Source organism: Onychomys torridus, chromosome 23, assembly GCF_903995425.1.
Source record: "Onychomys torridus chromosome 23, mOncTor1.1, whole genome shotgun sequence".
NCBI classification, from domain to species: domain Eukaryota; kingdom Metazoa; phylum Chordata; class Mammalia; order Rodentia; family Cricetidae; genus Onychomys; species Onychomys torridus.
Genome location: NC_050465.1, coordinates 1,395,790 through 1,417,204, shown reverse-complemented (window position 1 = coordinate 1,417,204; position 21,415 = coordinate 1,395,790). Strand labels below are relative to the sequence as shown.

Sequence of the window (21,415 nt, the reverse complement as noted above, 5' to 3'; positions counted from 1 at the left end):
CTTGTTTCAAAACAATAGGAGAGGGCGGGAGAGATGGCTCAGCGGTTAAGAGCACTGGCTGCTCTTCCCGAGGTCCTGAGTTCAATTCCCAACAACCACATGGTGGCTCACAACCATCTGTAATGAGATCAGGTGCCCTCTTCTGGCCTGCAGAGATATGTGCAGACAGAACACTGTATCATAATAAATAAATAAATCTTTAAAAAAACAACAATGGGAGATAAATGGTGCGGGCTCAGAGATGTCTTCGGACTGAAATGGTGTTAGCTACAGTGCTAACCGCAGCTTTCAAACTGTACTAGCTGAGTTCTGGAGTGAGAGGTCAATATACTCCAGCCAAACTATTTTATTCCTATGTTTTACATAGTGGACTTCTATGTCGTGACTAGAACATAATCTGTTTTCAAACCAAAACCTTAAGTATCTAACCTCTCAAACTCATTACCCTCTTACTCTGCCTTCCAAGTACTGGGATTACAGGCAGATGCCAGGACCTAGCCCTTCAATCGATGTGGGCACCTAGTTTGAAATCAAGCTCTGGGCAAGCTCTTTTCTTTTCAGAGGCAGCTATTTGTACTGTCCACTAGGACTAGCCAATTGTTAAAGCCAGAACCTAAGAGTATAACCTTGAACCTTTCTGGTATCTAACTTTACTCAGACATTCAGAGGCATGGTTGAAAGGCCACTATGACAGGTCCAGAACATCATAAAACCAATGACTTTAGCATGTATAGTGGTATAAGCCTACAATCCCAGAACTCCAGAGGCTGAGGTAGAAGAATCACAACTGGGTCAGTCAGAAAAAATACTGATTTAATAATACTGCACTACAGGCCAATAGTATCTTTTAGGTTTTAAACTAAAATATCTTACACTTAAGCCTGAATAGTTAAATAGACATTATACTGACATCCTTAATTCCTGGAAGTCATACTTCTTTTAAATGACCAGTTTGTTTTGTGTCTTACAGTCTTGCTTGGAACTGAGTCCTTATTCTAGCTACCCAACTCAAAGCCAAATGTGGGATTTCACCTAACAGTATACAAAAATGTGTTTATTTGTGTATTAACCCTTACTCAAGTCGATTTGTCCTGTTTTCCTACATTCCTTATCTTGTTTCCTATGGATAGTAGTCAGTAAAGAGAGAGAAGAAAAAATACTCCTAATTTTTTCCATTTCCTAAAATGATAATAGCTGCCTGGTCAGCTTTTCATCACTGTAACAAAACTGCCTGAGTCAGGCTAACTTAAGAAATGTTTATTCAGCTCACAGTTTCAGAGGTTCAAGGGCATAGCATCAGTGCAATTTTAATGAGGCCTCTTCAATGGTGTCACACTAACTGTATGTATTGGGTGAAACAGCAGTTACTGGTGACATCTCTAACAAGGACTTCAGCCCTTCACTGGGAGCACTAGGTCCACTTCTTGGTGGTCTGACTTAAGATCCATTGAGGATCATGTCTTCCACACGTCTTCCATTTGGATACTTGAGGACTACATCAAATCCAAACCATAGCAGTGAGGGACAAAAGAATCTAAGCTTAGCATATGGGTGCAAACATAAGCTGTTAATCTTAGCACCATTACAAATTTGCTTAATACTACATAATCCAGTGTGTTAGTTATCTCCCTGAGGTGAGATTTAGAAACAATGCTAAGAAGATCCTAGGTCAAAAAAGAGAAAGCACATTAAGGCAATTGATATGTATGGTTTACGCAAAATCAAAACATGGAACTGTGTTTTCTTAAGAGTCAAATTCTGGCTCTGAGAGTGGTCCAGCCTCCTCAGTGTAAAAGGGCAGCACCAGCACTTAGTGTACTACTCATTGATGTATGTGTTTACTTCCCATCAATCTCCTTTTTGGTTAAGAAAAAACACAAGTATTTCCAAGCTGCTGTTACACGGAAGTCACTGAAGAAACTGAGTTTTAAATGTCTGCTTTCATAGAAAATTATTTTTACCAGGAATACAAAATATATTCTATTCAAGCAGTATAAAAATTTCCATTCATAAATTAAAATAACAGCTAAAGTGTACTTGCATATCATTTTCATAGTCTCTTCCCATCTCATCAAGGACATTAAGGCAGTACCAAGAATATAAATGAAGATGGGGTGGCAAGCAATAGGCAAAGAACACAATGTAAATGGAAACAACAGACAGATGATGAGGTAAACAAAAATGCAGCCCAATCAACAAATACTGGTTTCAACCAAAGAGTTCACCTTCCAGTCCCTCCTGCTACACTACCAGGAACACTGAGTAAAAATGTAAATCCTGTGACTTTTTAGTGATGGTAGTAGATGAAGGGACTGAGTACCTGTGATTACATATGGTCCATTCTTTGTATACTCCCCGGAGACCTTGAAGATATAGGCACTTATAAAACAAAGCCTGCTTTTAAGGTTAAAATCTGAGATAAAGAACAAGTAAGTAGTCTGGGGCAGATAAATAACCAAGAAATCTATTACACTATTATCCTAGACACCTAAACAAGCCAGATTAACAACCCTTGGCTAGAAAGGTCATAGGTCACTATTTTTTAATTTTATTATTATTATTTGTTTGTTTCTAAGATAGGGTTTCTCTGTGCAGAGAATTGGCTGTTCTGGAATTCATTCTGTAGACCAGGCTGGCTACAACTCAGAGATCCACCTGCCTTTGTCTTTCGGGTGCTGAGATTAAAGGTGTGCGCCTCTATTCCTGATTCGTAGTCACTCTGTATCATCCACTTATGTCCTTCTACCAATCCCTCCCGTCTCAGCTCCAGTGGTACGCTGCACAGAACTGGAGGAGGCAAACTGGATGTTTAACCTGGGAGACCAGCCCCTACCCAGAAACCACTTATAAAACGCAAGTGACCAGGTAAAAACTCTGTACAAGATGGAATAAGCAGAGAAATGCAGTAAAAACAGACTACCTGAATGTTTATGGCCTGCTTCAGCTGTTTGTGGGAATCCAGGTACATCTGTTTTTTCCATGCCCTAAGTATTTAAGTTTCATTTTCCAAGATAAAATCTTACTAAAATCCCTGCTTTGTTGGAAGAAACGAGGTTCCAATTTGTGGGTGGGGGGCGCTCGCTCTCTCTCTCTCTCTCTCTCACACACACACACACACACACACACACACACACACACACACACACACACTCCTCTAGGTTTCACTACCATGGACAGCTTTCCTTAGAAGGGCAGCTCTAAGCACAGGTTTAGCACTTCTCTGAACCTCAGAGATACAAACTGGCCTAGGTGACAGTGGCATCATCTTTGGCTCTCCCATATAATCGGTATACTCACTTTGTGGCCTAAAGATGTGTCATTAAAGTTGCGGAAAACAAAACAGGCTGGGCTTGGGGCTCAGTGGTAGTGTTTGTCTGGAATGTTGTTCAAGCTCCAGTGCTGAACCAATAAATACAAACAAAAAACTACTATTGTCCGCTTATTTTCACAAAGTAAAAGAATATCGTTCAAGATATAAAGAAATGCAATTTTTCCCTCATGATCATCCTAAACTTAACTCTGAAAATGACCTTGTAAATACATACCCTTTGGACATATTTGCTTACAGATTCAGATGATATACAGACTAATCAACTGAAAATTATATAAATATGTAGGTAGGTGAATACAGGCACAAGCAATTATTTGTAAGAGTTACAAGGTATCAATAAGAACCATTTGAAAACTGGCATTATTACACTTGCCACTTGGAAAGTTGGGGAAGGAAGTATCCTGAGTTTGAGACTAGCTTAGCCTCCATAGGAAAATTCTGCCTCTAAACTGTGGGCCGTGGCAGGCTTTCTGTTATCTATTTTTTGTCTTCAATTAATCCATTTTTGTAGTCTATAAGTTGTCTCGTGGCTCACCGGTGCCTCATAGCTCACTTGTCACGGCAGTGGCTGCGGCATCTTTTTGTCTCGGCCTTCCACTTCCCAATTCCTTTTTGTTTGCCCTGTCTATATTTTCTGTCTGGCTACTGGCCAATCAGTGTTTTATTTATTAACCAATCAGCAACACATCTGACATAGAGAACATCCCACAGCAACAAGGAGAGACAGGCAGACACCTAGAGCTCACTGGCCAGCTACTATACCAAGTCAATGAGTGCTGAGGCTTCAGTGAAGTCTCTTTCTCAAAACAAAGTGGAATGAAGCCAATCTGGTCTAAATAGTGAAGCCAGGCAGGACTACACAGTAAAACCCCACCTTTAAAACAAACAAACAAACAAAAAAGCCGGGCGTTGGTGGCGAAAGCCTTTAATCCCCAGCAGGAGGATCTCTGTGAGTTTGAGGCCAGCCCGGGCTACAGAGTGAGTTCGGGACAGGCTCCAAAGCTACACAGAGAAACCCTGTCTCGAAAAACCAAAACAAACAAACAAACAAACAAAACCCCTCCACTCCACTTCACTCTCAAAATACATATAATGCAGATTAATGAGGAAGACACCTGAAACTGACATATGGCCCCCAACCCTCCAAGAGCATGTGAACATGCGTGAGGGTGAAGGTGAGGGAGAGGGACAGAGAGAGAGAAACTCACACTTAGCCTACATATACATACACAAAATTACAAACAAGATAAATAAACAGGGGTTGGGGATTTAGCTCAGTGGTAGAGCGCTTGCCTAGCAAGCACAAGGCCCTGGGTTCGGTCCTCAGCTCTGGGGGGAAAAAAGATAAATAAACAAAAGTAATCAACAACAGAAACACTATAATCTCCAAATTCTCTTTGTAACAATTCCTGAGAAGGATGCAAAACCAATGGAAGACAGAATACAGGCAGTTCCTTAAAATTTCTTCTTTCAAGATTGAAAGAGCTAGGCAGAACATTTTATAGTGAGACATACTGTAACGTCACAGTTTTCATTCTGAGAAGTGAATCTCTTAAAAGCTGCTTTGGTTTCAAAGGACTTATGAGTAGACTGACCCCAGAATTAATGCCTTAGAGTGGAACTAGGTGGAGACAGCAGTACTCTTGCATCACTGAATGGTAGAGGAAACTCTCTTCTAAACCAGGGCAATCTGGGGAGAGAGATTAACTGAGCAACTGTTTGAGGACAAACACAAAGGCATACTTTCCCTGAGAAATTATGGCATTTGTTTATCCCCTACCAACTACCTTGATCTAGCCAACTTGCCCATTCTGTTCCACCAACAAAGCCAGGGTGACACAAGTTGGAAAACTATTTCTCAAATATCTTTAACAATGGAAATACTTAAAAAGTCAAACCATCTTCTTCCACTTAGCACCTAAAACCACATATTTTGAAATAACAGTTTTACTGAGATAATCACAACTTACCCATTTAAAGCACACAATTTAGTAATTTTCAACACATTCAGAGTTAAACTACAACCCCACAACCAGTAAGAATTTTTATAAGTGGACTTTTAATTGGCAGTCATTTATAGTATGAAAAATAAAATGTATTTTACTGGTTTACATGAAATGAATATCTTAACAACCTGTACACACACTAGGCTGTAGTAGTTCCCAAAAAACAGCTGTCAAGTCCCTGGGACGCACACATGGAAGGAGAGAACCAACTCCTCCACTGTGCCTTCTATCTCCACAGGCACACCATGGCATGTGTGTGTCCAAGTGTTTACTCACATAAATCGAATGCATGTACACTAAATAAATACAATTTAATGCACAAATATGAAATATTTTTCTTGCTTAGTCTTCCCATTTTTTCTTAGGATTGTATAGCTTCTTAAGAGTTTGGTTTTTCAGCAATTCCAAATATTTCATATTTAGACATCTCATTTTTTTCATAGCCAGAGTATTTCTGTTCTGACATTTATAATACTGCTAATAAGAAATCAATATCTTTGTATAAAATATGGCTACTGGGCTGAACTCTTTAGCTCTTTAAGGACTGTATTCATTTTACTAAGTTTAGGATTATAACTAGCTGAGTGCAGTGAAACATGCTGATAATCCCAGCACTTTCCAAAAGGGCTCTAGAAACTATAACATACCATCAAGTTTAGTTAAACAGGGAACTGTTAAGAGGGTAACAACTGGTATTTACTGTGTGCTTGGTTCTGGTCTACTCATTTCACACGTACTACCTCACAGCAAGCCCGAGAAGATTATTATTCTAGTCACACAAACAGAGAAATTCCGAGTAAGAGCTTTAGATGTAAGCCACCGAGCCTGGGTCTGGCACTAGCAGCAGACATTTAACCTCAGGGTTTCTCAGGCTGGCATTCTCTGAGAAGAGAGTGCTAACTAGACCATTCTTCCTGCCCACAGCTCTTAGAAAACAAGCAGGATATAAGGAACACAGCTGGTGCCTACTGCTGTCCTGCTGTCCCGGCCAGTTAGGGAGGAAACAGCAATACTGGAAGAGTTTCCTTTTAAAAGTAAAATCTCACTGCAACCCAGGCTGACCTCAATCCAGTGATCCCCCTGCTTCAGTCTCCCAAGTGCTGGGAAAAGGCCTCACAGATATGACTAAAGGCTAATCTGGTTTATGAGGGCATTTTCTCAATTGAGGTTTCTTCTTCCCAGATAGCCCTAGCTTGTCTCAAGTTGACAAAACAAACAAACAAAAACAAGTAAACAAAAAACCCAAAAACCTAACTAGTAAAAGATAATTACTTCATTAAAACATCAAAAATATTCCAACTTAAAACCATCTGGAGCCTGGCGATGGTGGTGCACACCTTTAATCCCAGCACTCGGGAGGCAGAGCCAGGCGGATCTTTGTGAGTTCAAAGCCAGCCTAGGCTACAGATACACAGAGAAACCCTGTCTCGAAAAACCAAAAAAAAAAAAAAAAAAAAAAAAGAGGGCCCTGGGCTTGATCCTCAGCACCCCCCCCCAAAAAAGAAAAAACCCCCTGAATGTTTTCCTTACTCAGAATTCTGAAAGAAGGAAAACAGCCAATGGCCTGGGGCTTCTAGAAATCAGCACCTGGCTATGGCACTCAGCGACTGTACCAAGTTCCAGCTCTGTGGTTTATAGACTTCACCTTTCCATTCAGTGGAAGAACAGCACTTGACCTTCTCTAGTCTTCCTGTAAGACTCCATCGCTTCTCAGCTCCTTAGTCAGCACTGATGGTAACTCAGTAACACACTGCCTGACCAGAAGGCTTGGCTATGTGTTCCAGGATGGGTCTACAGCCCATCAAGACAAAACTATACCATGTACACAAGGCTAAGCTCTGCACCAGAGTTCTGAATGTAGGGCCCTTTCTAGATTTACAACTGAGGCTATTGTTTCCTTGATTAAACACATGAAAACACTGGGTTCTTATAAATGGGCTGAATACTTACATAGGTCTTGACAATGTACCAGCAACTGGTATACATGTGTAGGTTGGCAATGACTTTGTATCTCGATTTTCCATGCTTGCGCCCGCACAGAATCCAGGTGCTTGCTATTTTCATACTGAACCAGCATGTGTCGAGGTGCTGCCTGCTGCTCTTAGCTTAGCACCTCTCGCATACCCCAGACTGGTGACTCTCCACTGACCACTCGCTGTATTTAACAGAGAAGCCCTTCTCAGGTGCACCCGACCTCCATAAAAAATGTTTACCAGGGGTCTAGAGAGATGGCTTAGCAGCTAAGAGGCCCTGCTGCTCTTGAAGAGGACTTGAGTTCAGTTCCCAGCACCATGTTAGGTGGTTCACAACCCCTTGTAACTCTAGCTCTAAGTGTTTCTTTACCTCTGCCCCAGGAAGGCACTTGAACCTACGCGCACACTCCAACATTCAAACACACTACAGGTGAAACATATTTTTCCCCCTGAGACAGGGTCTCACCATGCAGCTCTGGCTGTCCAGGCACTTTATGTAGAACAGGCTGGCCCCAAACTCAGAGATCCACCTGCTTCTCAAGTGCTGGGATGAAAAACATGTGCCACCACGCCTGACCTTTTTTTGGGGGGGGGGGTGGGGTGGGGATGGAACTTAATTTTTTTAAAGTCCAGGAAAAAAAAGTCAAGCAAGGAGGAATTTACTCTGGGCTAGAACACTCAAATGTGTTATGGGTCACATAAATACATGAAGTAGTCAGCTATGTTTGTTTAAGACAATAGTTGATTTGGCTTCCACCATTACTGATCTCCTCTGTCTCTTTTCTTGGCTTAAGGCCCCAGTGACAGTAGAAATATTAAGAATAGGAGAGGGGTTGGGATTTAGCTCAGTGGTAGAGCGCTTGTGTAGCAAGGGCAAGGCCCTGGGTTCTGTCCTCAGCTCTGGAAAAAAAAAAAAAAAAACAACTTATGACATTTCATTGGGTGGTGGTGGTGCCCACCTGTAATCCCAGCACTCGGGAGGCAGAGCCAGGCAGATCTCTGTGAGTTCGCGGCCAGCCTGGGCTACCAAGTGAGTTCCAGGAAAGGCGCAAAGCTACACAGAGAAACCCTGTCTCAAAAAACAAAAACAACAACAACAACAAAAAATAACAACAACAACAACAACAACAAAAAGAATAGAACTAAAAATAACCTGTAGAAATGGGAATAAAACAAGAAACATCAACTTTTATTTTTATTTTAGTGAATTAGAACTACAAGAAACGGGGTTGGGGATAATTTGATGGTTAAGAAAGAGTACTGGCTGCTCTTCCAGAGGACCTGGGTTCAATTCCCAACACCCACATGGCAGCTCACAACTGTAACTCCAGTTCAAGGGGATCCCAACTTCAGGAGATCTACACCCTCTTTTGGCCTCCCTGGTACCTATAGACACATACTCAAACACCATTCAACTATTACCTGCCACATGGCTGGAACAATCACACCTCCATGAAATCCTGTCAGTTAAGCTGGAGAAAGAGAGATGGCCAGATACCCTCACACAGACATACATCCAGGCAAAACATCAATGCACATAAAATAAAAATAAATAAATCATAAAAAAACTATAAGAAATTAATCATTGTAGCAAGCATACACACTGTTTAGACAAGGTCTCACTATTGTAGCCCAGGCTAAATTCAAATGTGTAAACCTGCCTCCTGCCTCAACATCCTGAGAGCTAGGATTACAGGCATGAACCATAATGCTGGGCTAGATGGATATGTTTGTATTTAATTACATGCTTATTGAAGGAATTGTGTAAAAGAAACTTTTAATTGTGTAATACTGTACCATAAAGCTCATAACTAGGAGATGAAACTTTTAAGTGTGTCCTCTCTGCTGACACCACAACAAATGACACACATTCAACTACAGATCAAAGAGTAGGCTACTTAGAGAATTTCCAGTCATAAAATGTTCTCAACACATACATGGCACAGAAAAAGAGCTCTGAGGGGTCAGTCACTGTAACAGCTACTATGTGCTTGGAACATGCCAGATACTGAACAACGTTTTCTTATCGAACCTTCCCAGCTTCTTTACAGACAGCAGTCTACTCTTACTATTTGATGAACAGGAAAGTAGGGAAGAATGGGCCTACAATATGATAAGCTAGGACTTAAGTCCTTTCTCACGGCCTTTCACACTGAGCTTTTGAGCTGCTTACTACAGAACTCTCTCTATAGTACAGCGTCACTATTATCTCCTGCGTTTGTAACCCATGTAACTTAAAAATGCAGTATATCAAATTGCATGGTGAACTGTTTCTAATAGCTTATAACAAGCATTAATAAATCTTCATGGGCTGCAGATATGGCACAGTGTTCTTCCAAAGGACCAGGGTTTGATTTCCAGCATCTACATGTATCTTTGGTTCTAGGGATTCTGACACCTTCTTCTGGACTCCATGGACACTAGGTATGCATGTGGTACACATACATGTAGGCAAAATACTCATTTCAAAACAAAAATTTTAATTCTGATAAAAAGTTATCATCTCCCAGCTGGGCGTGGTAGCACACACACACCTGTAAACCTGTCACTCAGAAGCAAGAAACAAAAACTGCCAGCCAGGTGTTGGTGGCGCATGCCTCTAATCCCAGCACTGGGAGGCAGAACCAGGCAGATCTCTGTGAGTTCAAGGCCAGCTGGGTCTAGAGAGCGAGATCCAGGACAGGTACCAAAGCTACACAGAGGAATTCTGTCTCGAAAAACAAAAAAACAAAACAAAAGAAACAAAAATTGCCAACAAAAGTTCTAGGCCAGCCTAGTCTACCTACCTAGCAAGTCCCAGGCCAACCAGAGCCAAAGCAAAATTACTATTTAAAAAAAAAAATTAGCCGGGCAGTGGTGGTGCACGCCTTTAATCCCATCACTCCGGAGGCAGCGGCAGGTGGATCTCTGTGAGTTCAAGGCCAGCCCGCTCTACAAAGCAAGTTCCAGGACAGGATCCAAAGCTACAGAGAAACCCTGTCTTGGAAAAACAAGAGCAACAACAACAACAACAACAACAAATCTGAGGGTAAGGCTAAAGCCTGAGGATTGAGCATCCATCTAGAATGCATGAAGCCCTGAGATCAATCATTAAAACAAAACAAAATAAACAAACAACTGTGGTACATGCTTGTAACCAACACCTGGGAAGCAGAGCAGAAAAATCAGGAATGTAAGGTCATCCTCAGTTATACAGAAAATTCAAGGCCCGCCTGGACATGAGACCCTGCCCCCGCCCCAAGACCCACAATAACAGCTACTGAGCTATCAAAGACTAATAATAGTCCACAAAACACAACTTGATAAACTTACCGGGAAAGGAGAATCCTTTAACTTTCTACTACAATCTCTTCTATTATGTAAATAACTAACAAGTGCAAATACAGCAGGGATAGACAGGTGGACAGGAAAATGCACTTTGGGTAAGCAGTTCATCTCAGCTGACTACAAATTTTATCACACCATCATATGCCTGTATCATTGATTATTTACAGAAACATTTTATTCCCTAAAAATACAAAGTAAAGCAAGAAGAGACCTTAAAAAGTTTTTCAAGCTGGACGTGGTGGCACATCCCAGAACTTGGGAGGTAGAGGCAGGAGGATCCCCTTGTTTGAGGCCAGCATGGTCTACCTAGTGAGTTCCTGGACAACTAAAGCTGTTATACAGAGAAACCCTGTCTCAAAACACCAAAAAAGGTTTTCAAAAGTGAGAACAAACACCAAAAATTTCAATTCCAACTTACAACCAATATACCTAATATAAAGGCTGAACAAAGGATAAAGCCATCTTGTAAAGGGGTTGAGAACCAGATTTGCATAGATTGTACCAGTGAGTCAAGTTCCTGTCTGACTATCAGAAGTATCTAGAAAACAGTTTGCCATTAAAGCAGAAAAGAGTTGTTTAGATAGATTAACAATTTCCTGAGGCCAGGCACTTAAAAATAGCAAAGTTTATAGCATGTGAGTCAAACAAAAGTCACCAAGGAGTTTGTTACTCGCTTGTGTCACCCTGTCTTTTCTACTGGTATAACCCTAGTTTGGCAAGGAGTGGTGCTCAGGTGGTGCAGAAGCTTTACAAAGGTAGACATCTGCCAGGAACCGCCTCAGGACTGACCTTGCTATCTCCAACCTGACCCTCCAGATCTGATCCTTCCTTCCACTCTCTGCCTCTGGTTCAGGTCCCCCGCCTCCCGCCCCCCAGCTCATAGGACTTCATGATTATGACAGTGCAGCTCATGGGAGGCCTTGAGAACTAGCTTGTTAATCATGATCGGATTGACTGAGCTTGCACTTTACCACCATGTTTAACTACTAAGGTAGAGAATTAGAAAACAGACTTCTTGTTCACCTTCACCCTATGAAGAGGCCTTAAAGAGTGTGAGATACTCTAGGCACCTGACCCACTGGGAGAGACTATGTGCCAGGGCAGTTAGTCACCCGCCTTTACCGTTCTGATAGAGAAACAGCCTTCAAGACCACACAAATCCCCAGAGGGAAAAAGGTAAGGCATACCCCCACAACACCATCATAAAAAATACAGGCAATACAGACTTGAGGGGTTTCCAACCCAGGCCTCTTGGTAGAATCAAGGATGACTGAAGCCCACATGCCTCTCATCCTCACAGGAGTAACATAAAAAATAAATGCTACCCACTGGACTAACTAAACTATAAACTACTAAGCAATTATAACTATACAACTAAACCATTTGAATCCAACCATCTTTTTGGGGATTATAACATGTGGCTATTGTTTAAAAATGTATCAAAAATCCTCAACTGCCTTTATTAATGATAAACCTTCATTTAAAAACACTAACTCTAAAATGCTCAACAAGAAACAAAATCCTTACTGAGAAAAAAACAATTTCAGATGATGAAGTAATGCTTAGTCCAGAGAGTTCCTGTTTTGAGTGGGGTGGGCCTGGTTTCCAATCCCAGTTCAACTGTAGTATTTGTATGCTTAGAAAAGCTCCAATTTGGTTTCCCATCTGTAATGATGGAGACAATAAACACTATGGAAGCTTGTCTGACATTTCAACAGGTACGGTAGTCATGTGAAGTTTACCTAGTAATTTTTATTCATCTCCCTTGATTCTCTATTTCACCTTTAATCTTCATACTGCCACCCCAAACATAATAATGAACTCTTGTATGCTAAAACCAAAAAAAAAAAAAAAAAAGCATATTATGTGCTAAAGAACATTTTTAAAAAATAGGTTCAAAAAAGACATTACTGCATAAAGTACCAAAATTTCACTAAAGCAATCTCCATGAAGAACAAAGCAACCCAGCTCAGGTTGTGGGGAGAATTCCCACAGAGCTACACCTGATTTGACTCCAGAGTGTTAGCTCCTAGCCTTAATCTGCCTTTTGTGATTGCTACCTTTTGTTTCTTGGTATCCTCTATTGATTCTGGTCTGAGTCTTCTGAAGATGCAAAGCCTATGTAAATTTGGCTGAAGAAGAACCAGGAACACTGCAGGCATTCTTTGGCCAAGGAATTTGCATTTGGCATTGTCCCTTTGGGAAGCTTATATGTGAAGTGTTGGGGTGCAAATTGGAGAACAATAAGAGTCCTTTGCTAAACTACAGTGGTTCAGTCCAAAGAGAGACCTCCTGAAGCTGGAATGGACTAGAATCATCCTTGAGATGCCTCTGTCTCTTGAGTCCATGAACCTTTGTGAACCTACCCCCACACCTGTCATACACCAGTTCCAGTCCCACAGCTCATAAGCTGTACAACCCTGGGCAAATGGCTGCACTTCCCAGAAAACCCTACCTGCAAAGTTAACCAAACACTGCCTCCAGTTACGGTGAGTTTCAGTGTTTCCATCCGCAGAAAGAACCATTCTGACTAGACGTTTCTGAAGTTCTAAGGTTTCTTCCACCCAGAAGAGTCTATTATTAATTAGCATCACAAAACTTAAGATGTCTGGACAGTTAGTAGGTGCCAGGCCCACCACCCCTACAAGCCTTTCAGATGTAGTCCTACCATTCCTATCTAAGGAACCTAAGCTAAAAGGGAGTTCAGGAACTTGCTTTTAACCCCAGAATTAGCCCTGCCCTCCAAATCCCATAAACCCAAGAATGGGCCCACATAGACTTATAAACCACAACCTGTTGAGGTTGTCTTCCCCTGCACTTAATACAGCAGGTTTGTAATCTGTGGAGGAAGAACAGCACCCTGTTAGAAGGCAAACTATTGGCCATTAGACAAGGCTATAAAAGCAGCAACTTAACACCAAGCCACAAAACCTAAAATTAATCAATGAGTTGTACTTCCTTGGTCAACAATATACCCACTGGATAATGCACCAAAGAATGATTGCTCAATAAAATCAGGCTGCTACTAAACATTGGTTAATTAGTTAACCAGGCTTCCTTTCTTTGAAACATGCACTGAAAATGCTCTCGCTCTCTCTCTCACACACACACACACACACACACACACACACACACACAGAGAGAGAGAGAGAGAGAGAGAGAGAGAGAGAGAGAGAAAGTGGAGTGTGGTGGTACATGCCTGTAAGCCAGTACTTAGAAAACTAAGGGAGGAAGCTAGACTGGTCTAACAGTGAACTGGAGGCCAACCTAGGCCAGAAGGAGACCCTGTCCCCACTCTCCCCAAAACATATACCTATAAACAAGCAAACATAGACCAACAGCTTAAAACAATCCACTGGCTCTGAGTACCAAGAGTAACAAGGTCTCAAGTTAGAAGAAATAATCAAGGAATAGGTATGCGATGAACACAGTCTACATAAATGGCCTGAGCAGGCTTGACCACTCTCCTTCAGGGCTACTTCACACCTGACTGACCTCTTGCAATTCTTTGCATGCCATTCCCCGTCCTCTGCCAGTTTAAATGCACAGCTGCTACAGACCACAAGTCTATCTTCTTCTGCCTCTGCCTTCCCGAGGAAAGTTAAAATGACAGCAAAGTAAGTTCTGTACGATCAAAAATGGCAGAACTATCCACACCAACACACGCACCCTGCACACACGCTGCAGGTGGCAATGAGCCATTAACCTTCAATCTAAACTCTGTTACCAAGAACCTCAAGAACTCTCCTCATAATCCTTGGGTGGTCTGAGAAGTAGAAGCAAAACATTTCCCATTTTATTCCAGACTAGTCTACAAAGAGAAAACAGTGCCTCCATGGGCTCCCTCCACCTTGTCCCTGGATTGACCGGTGATGAAACCAGGTGTGCTGGCTCCTGCCTTTAATCTCAGCACTCACTTTAATCTCAACCCTAGGGAGGCAGAGGCAGGCACATCTCTGTTTAGTTTGAGGCCAGCCTGGCCTAGGTTACAAGACAGCCAGTGCTATGCATAAAAACCCATTCTCAAAACAACAAAAACAAAAACAAACAAACAAACAAACCAGTTCCATAGTCAAGACTACTCAGGCACAATAGCACACCGCATGTCAAGCACCCAAGCACTCCAAGGAGGACGAAGCACAAGGACCATGTGAGGCCACATACCTGGACCCCAGATAAAACAAACAAAAAGCACAAAAATAAAACCACACAAAGTTTATCACAGGGGTTTCTCTGTGTAACAGCTCTGTAGCCCAGGCTGGCCCGGTCTACAGAGGTCCACCTGCCTCTGCCTCCAGTGCTGGATTAAAGGCGTGCACTGCCACCGCCATCGCCTAGCTCTCAGACTCCTTTTACTAGAGGTTCAGAATCAAGTCTTCTCTGACAAAAAAAAAAAAAGACCATGTACCCTTGTGACAATTCAGCTTCTTGGATTGCTCTGCACACAAATACAGTATTTTCACACCTCTGGAACGAAACATCCAAAGTCAGAAGTGATCTAGTCCAGGGATCCATGGAGATTTCCTTTTCCCAAACTTTATCCCATGACAAAATTTTGTCTACAAAAATAAAAATGTGGGGTTGGGGATTTAGCTCCGTGGTAGAGTGCTTGCCTAGCGAGTGCACGGCCCTGGGTTCGGTCCTCAGCTCTGGAAACATTTTTGCTACTATCCATATTACCTATGCCACTCTTATTTACATACCACAAAAGAGTGCCCATAAAGCAAACACCTTACTAAAAGGACCAACGGAAAAGAAGCAAATGGATTTTTTTAAAGGTACGCTTTCAAATTTCAATAATGGTAACCAAAAGACACCACCTGAAATTCTGCTCTACTACTGGATTTTATCTTTTTTTTAAAAAATTTATTTTATTTGTCATATACACAGTGTTCTGTCTGCATGTGTCCCTGCAGGCCAGAAGAGGGCACCAGATCTCATTACAGATGGTTGTGAGCCACCATGTGGTTGCTGGGAACTGAACTCAGGACCTCTGGAAGAGCAGCCAGTGTTGTTAACCTCTGAGCCATCTCTCCAGTCCCCGGATTTTATCTTTTATGCTTGTGGGGAGGAGAGAGTGATTTCGTGTGTCTGCATCTATACTTAAATATTTATACAGCCAGCAGGACAAGTATCAACAGTCAGTGATGAACTTCTCAGGAAAATTATGCCCTTGGTAAAATATAGTAATTGCTATAAAAATCTATACTTGACCAAAAGAAAATCTTTGAGTATTAGAAAATAACAAAGATGCTATATACATTTGCATATAGATACATATAAATGTATATATATGTATACATATAAATGTATATACATTTACAATACAGAATAAAGATTCACATAAGACAAATTATAAAACCAAACCCAATAACTAACTGAAAATTTCAAACTATTTCATATTAATCTTATGAAAACTCAGATCTGCAGTGGTGGCACACATCTGTAATCCCAGCATCTGTTTAAAGCTGAAAGATCACCACAAGTTCTAGGCCAGCCTAGGCTACAAAGTTAAGTTTAAGCCCCTCAGTATAAATGTGACTCTGTCTCAAAAAACAGGAACAAAGCCAGGTGGTGGTGGTGCATGCCTTTAATCCCAGCACCTAGGAGGCAGAGGTAGGCAGATCTGAGTTCAAGGCCAGGCTGGTCTTTTAAAAAGAAAAAAAAAAAAAGAATGAAAGAAAAAAAAGGAAAAAAAGAAAGAAAGAAACAACAAATCCAGTCTACTTTATCATCTCATTTTCTATGATGTTAGAAAAAGAAACAGGGACTGTGTAAATACATTTTAGAATGTAAAACACAAAAGGAATAACCGATTTAATAATACAAGGACCTAGTCTAAAATGCCAATAAATTAAACTATCTTGAAATTAAAAAAAATAAAATACCCCCCATTAACTGGATAGCACATATCATTTCACTAAGAAATTTTGTATGCCAACAGGAAATATATTCAGCCTGAAGCTTTCTAATGGCATGCTCAAAAAGCAGTTACCTCTGTGGACAGCCCTAATATAGAGACTATTTTCTAGTAGTAGTAGGTGGAGGGTAGGAAGGGCCACAACATTATAATATTCTTGAGACAGTGTATCAGCCACGAATGTAATCTTTCACAGTGCCCTTTCTCTTAAAATTTTTTTCTAAAAATTGTATACACATGTAGGTATGTGAACATGAGTTCTAGTGTCAGTGGAAGACAGGAATGTGTGGAGCTAGCTGCTAGAGCTACACAGGCAGTTGTGAACCAACCTGGATTCTGGAAACCCAACAGGAACAGAACTCAGGTCCTCTGCAAGAACAGTATACACTCTTAACCACTGAGCCACCTTTCCAGGCCCTCAGTGCCCTTCTAAAAGCACCTCTGATGTGTGTTCTCCATTCCTCATGATCATATACATGCATTCTGCCAAATAAAACCATACTCAACAAGCAGCAATGGGGTCCACACTTTGAAGAGAAGCTAATAAATATACTCCAAACAAGAAACCGTAAATAACAATGCAACCTTGTAAGTAAAAGGCAAACAAAACACTTAAGGAAAACTTCCAGACTGGTGCTATTGGTTCATGCTTGAAATCCCAGCATTTAGAAGGCTAAGTCAGGAAAACTACCTGGAGTTTTGAAGCTAGTCTGGCCTCCACAGCAAGTTCCAGGACAGCTTGGGCCAGAGTAAGATGCTGTCTCAAAATGCCAATAAACAATAAATAATGTACATAGTATCTCTATCTCTCTCTCTTTTTTTTTTTTGTTTTGTTTTTTGAGACAGGGTTTCTCTGTAGCTTTGGAGCCTGTCCTGGACTAGCTCTGTAGACCAGGTTGGCTTCGAACTCACAGAGATCCACCTGCCTCTGCCTCCCCAGGGCTGGGATTACAGGCGTGCACCACCACTGCCCGGCCGTATATCTCTTTATGTAATATAAATATACACAGAAAAAGACCAAAAAGGAACTATGCAAACAAAATCTAAGAGGTAAGAATAAGAAAATAACTTTAAAAAAATCCAGTTGTTTTTGTAATCCGAGCACTTGGAAGCCCAAAACAGGAGAATGGCAAATTGGAGAAGGACCTGAGCTACCCAATGAGACCCTGTTTCAAAAGATGGGGGAGCCAGGCAGCAGAGGTGCACACCTTTAATCCCAGCACTTAGGAGGCAAAGGCAGGTGGATCTCTCTGAATTCAGGGCCAGCCTGGGCTACAGATGGAGATCCAGGACAGGAACCCAACACTACACAAGGAAACCCTGTCTCAAAAAACAAAACAAACAAACAAAAAAGCCAAACCAAAACGAAAAAAGATGGGGTAAGGTGGGGGAGTTGAGGGAAGTGGAGAAAGGAGAGATGGACTCCTACTTCCACATTTCAAAGAGCATAACTTAGTTTGAAAGAAAGGAAAAAAGACAGGGTCTCACTGTAAATCTATCTGGCTGGTCTGGAGTTCCTTATGCAGACTATGTTCCTTACGCTCACAGAGATCCAGTATCTGCCAACCAAGTGCTGGACTAAAAGTGTACACACCACCACCACCTAGATCATGTCTTACTTTAATAAAGAAAAGTGTAAAACTGAAAAAATGGTATTTCCTTGTTCATACAAGAGTTTACAAAACCAATACTAAGTTCTAAGTCAGTTTCACAAGTCACATATTAGCAGCTACTAATTATTTGCTAGGTTTTTATTATTAACCTATGAAAACTTTCACTTTTGGCTCTCCAATATTTGCATAACTAAAAACTAACAAAAATTTTACCCTTTTAAGCAGAGTGTATGTTCAAACAATTGCTATGGTTTTGTTTTGTTTTTTTTAATTTTTATACATTGGCAGTTTAAATTTCAATTCCAACACACAGGTCCAGAAGTTCTGATGCAATTTTAAAGAACTCACCAACACCAACACCTTGTGTTCGTGCGCAGGGGAGGTTAACTTAGGCACCTCTTTCCATAACTTTTAACAATCACGTATCTAGTGACACTTTCGGCAAAAGGTATTTTCCTTGGCTTTGGACATAGATTTGCTTAAATATCCTGGTAGCTGTCAAAATCGATCTCAAACTGCATTATACTTAAGGAACAATGTCAACTCCTGACTGTGGCTTTCTTTGCTCTCCTGTCTTTCACAAGAGTGTCTTTAATATGCCCTAGCATACATTTCCGGCTTCATGAGTCACTGAAAAATGAGTTCTAAGTTTTCCGTGGAAGGTCGCTCAAACACCTCCTCTACACCATTCAAAGATCCGACCCCCAACTGCCTCTTGACTGCCTCCCCAATCCCGGCACTCGAGGATGGAATCAGCAACATTCCCATGCTCTTTGTACCTTTGTCCTCTACAGCCTGGTTGCCCCTCCACGCCCTTCTCTGCAACCTCCTTCTCCTCCCAAATCCAATCGAGCCTTCCAGACCCAGTTTAGCACCGCCTCGCCCAGGAAACCTCCCAGATTCGTGGGAAGGCGGAAACCAACGATCGACAGGTCTGGTCTTTCCCGAGCACCTTTCCAGCAATTGGTAGTTCCTAAACAGGACTCATCCATTCCCTCCTGCCTGGTAGCGGGGTTATTTGTGTACTCGTCTTATCTCTCACATCACAACGTTAAAGCTCCCCAGGGGAGGCCACCTCCCGGCCAGGTTCACCTCGGGAGTCGCTACGGCACCAGTACGCAGCCGGCGCTTCGGACGGCTCCAACCGAACCCGGGAACGCGCCGACCGCACAATTCCTAGCCCGAAATCAGTTAGGCATTTCCCCGAAAGGTTCCCTTTAAAAGACAGTGTCTGTGTCCTGCTAACAGGGAGGCTGCGCGGGGCTCGGGAGCTAGGTACTCCAAGTCCCCGGCGCGGCGGGAGTGACAGCTGGCTGGACTAGCTCTCCCCTGCTCAGCTGCAGCCCCCGCCGGCCGGCAGGCCCCGGGAGCCTAGGACCGGCGAGCACAGGGGCGGTGCCCAGGACTCCGGCTGACCCGGGCCGCTCCCGCCGCCGCCGCCACCCGGGAAAATGGAGGCGGACCGGGCGGAAGCCGGCGGGCGTCCGCGTCGCGAGCAGGGCCGGGCCGGGGGGTCACTCACGGGGCTGGGCCGAGCCAGGGAGCTCCCTCTCCGTGTCGTCGCCGTCCCCTTCCTCGGCCGCCGCCGCCTCGGGCTGCTCGCTCGGTCCCCGCAGCGTGGCTCGGGCGCTCCGGCCCTCCGTTGTCCTCCGCCCGCAGCTGCTCCGGGCGACGGGCTCCCGCGGCGGCGGCGGCGGCGGCTGCGCGGGCGGACGGTGGCCCAGGGGGTTCCCGCGGTGGCCGCCGCGCTGCTGCGCTCGGTCCGGTTGCGGCTGTGGCTTTGAGGCCCGGCACCGCCTTCGCCGCCGAGGTGTCCTCAGCCTTCGCGCGGCTACTGAAGCCCCGGACTCTCTCAGGCCGCGCGGCTCCTGGCGCCCCGCGCCCAGCTCCGGCTCGAACCCGGCTTTGACGTGCGCACTGCGCAGCCGCCGAAGGTGCGACGTCGGGCGGCGCCGCAACGCCCTCTGCAGCCTCAGGCGCCCCCGGTGGCCGGGAGGACTCAAGCGTGCCTGAATCGCAGGCTAGAGAATTGCTGGGGGCGCAGGAAGAGGCAGCAGCCGAGTTGCTCCCACTTGCTGATTGGTACTCAGTCCCTCCTGGGCGTCTGAGCCGTTTTCCTGGAGGAACACACGCCCGCCGCCTCAAGTCTTAAAACTTCACTTCAGTGGAGGGCTCGAAAATGTTCAAACTATTTCTTTCATGCTTGGGAAGAGCCTGCAACTTCATTTTTGCATCTCCTGACAGAAAAAAAATAAAGTGATAGGATATTCCAAAGAAATAGGCGAGTAGAGGTGCATGGTGGTAATCCCAGCACTTGGAAGTGAACTCGAAGGACTAGGAGTTCAAGGTCATCCTATGCTGCAAAGGTCCAGGCCAGCCTGGGCTGTGTGAAACCCTGTCTCTAAAATAAAATTTAAAATAATAAAATAAAATAAATATAAAGTAAAATAAATATAAAATAAAATAAAAATAAAAATGCAATGATGCAGTAGTAACTGCCGTGAGTATACTCAGGAATAAAATAATACATTACAAAGGTCTGATGATAGAGTCTGGTATACAAAATGCCACATATGTGCCTCTTTGCTTTAGATTTGTAATTTAACAGGATAGCTGAACAGCTACAGTGTGCTAGGGACTAATCTAGGTGGGGGAGGAGGGTTGGGCCTTAAGCAGTCCTTGCTCCTGTGAGAAAGTGAAAATGAGCAAAGCAATAATATGTACTAAGGAACAGTTTAAAGCACAGGATGAGGAGGGAAGGAGGTGGATGTTGCTATTTCCAGTGGCGCCCCAAAAGAAAGGAAGGTGATGTGAGTCTCCTGTGAGGGCTTCTCGTAGTGAGGAAGGGAACCCATTTGTAGGGTTTGGAGCAGGGAAGGGGCTTGGACATTTTTAAAGGGTTTTTTGATCACTGTGACTGTGGTACAAAGGACCAGAAGGAAGGGCCTGAGGAACTCCACCAGAACAATAGTTAGCTGCTGAAGCCCTCCAGTAGGGCTGGAGGTATAGCTCAAGTGTTGAGTGCTTGTCTTGTTCAATATGTGGTAGGGTCAAAGAGCTGAGACGGAGATGTGGGAGCAGAGAGGGCAACACATGCCTGTTGTGAGGAATCCACCAAAGAGTACCACTCGGACATGGGTTCAAGCCAGTAGAAAGTCTCTGTAAGGAGCTGGTGACTACTGTGGGTGTTCAGGACCCAAGTGCAGTCCCCAGCCAGCTTTTAAGAACAAAAATCCTATCCTGGA

The 21,415-nt window shown here is 43.2% G+C and overlaps 1 protein-coding gene across 1 annotated transcript in view; it reads right to left on the bottom strand.

Moving 5' to 3' along the window:
* Cab39 (calcium binding protein 39) overlaps nucleotides 1-20,101 on the bottom strand; it is a 78,387-nt gene extending 58,286 nt beyond the window's left edge. Inside the window, exon 1 of the mRNA XM_036173321.1 lies at nucleotides 19,693-20,101. The gene's annotated coding sequence lies outside the window, so the exon portion shown is untranslated. The remainder of the gene's footprint in view (nucleotides 1-19,692) is intronic.
* Between the last annotated feature and the right edge of the window lie 1,314 nt (nucleotides 20,102-21,415).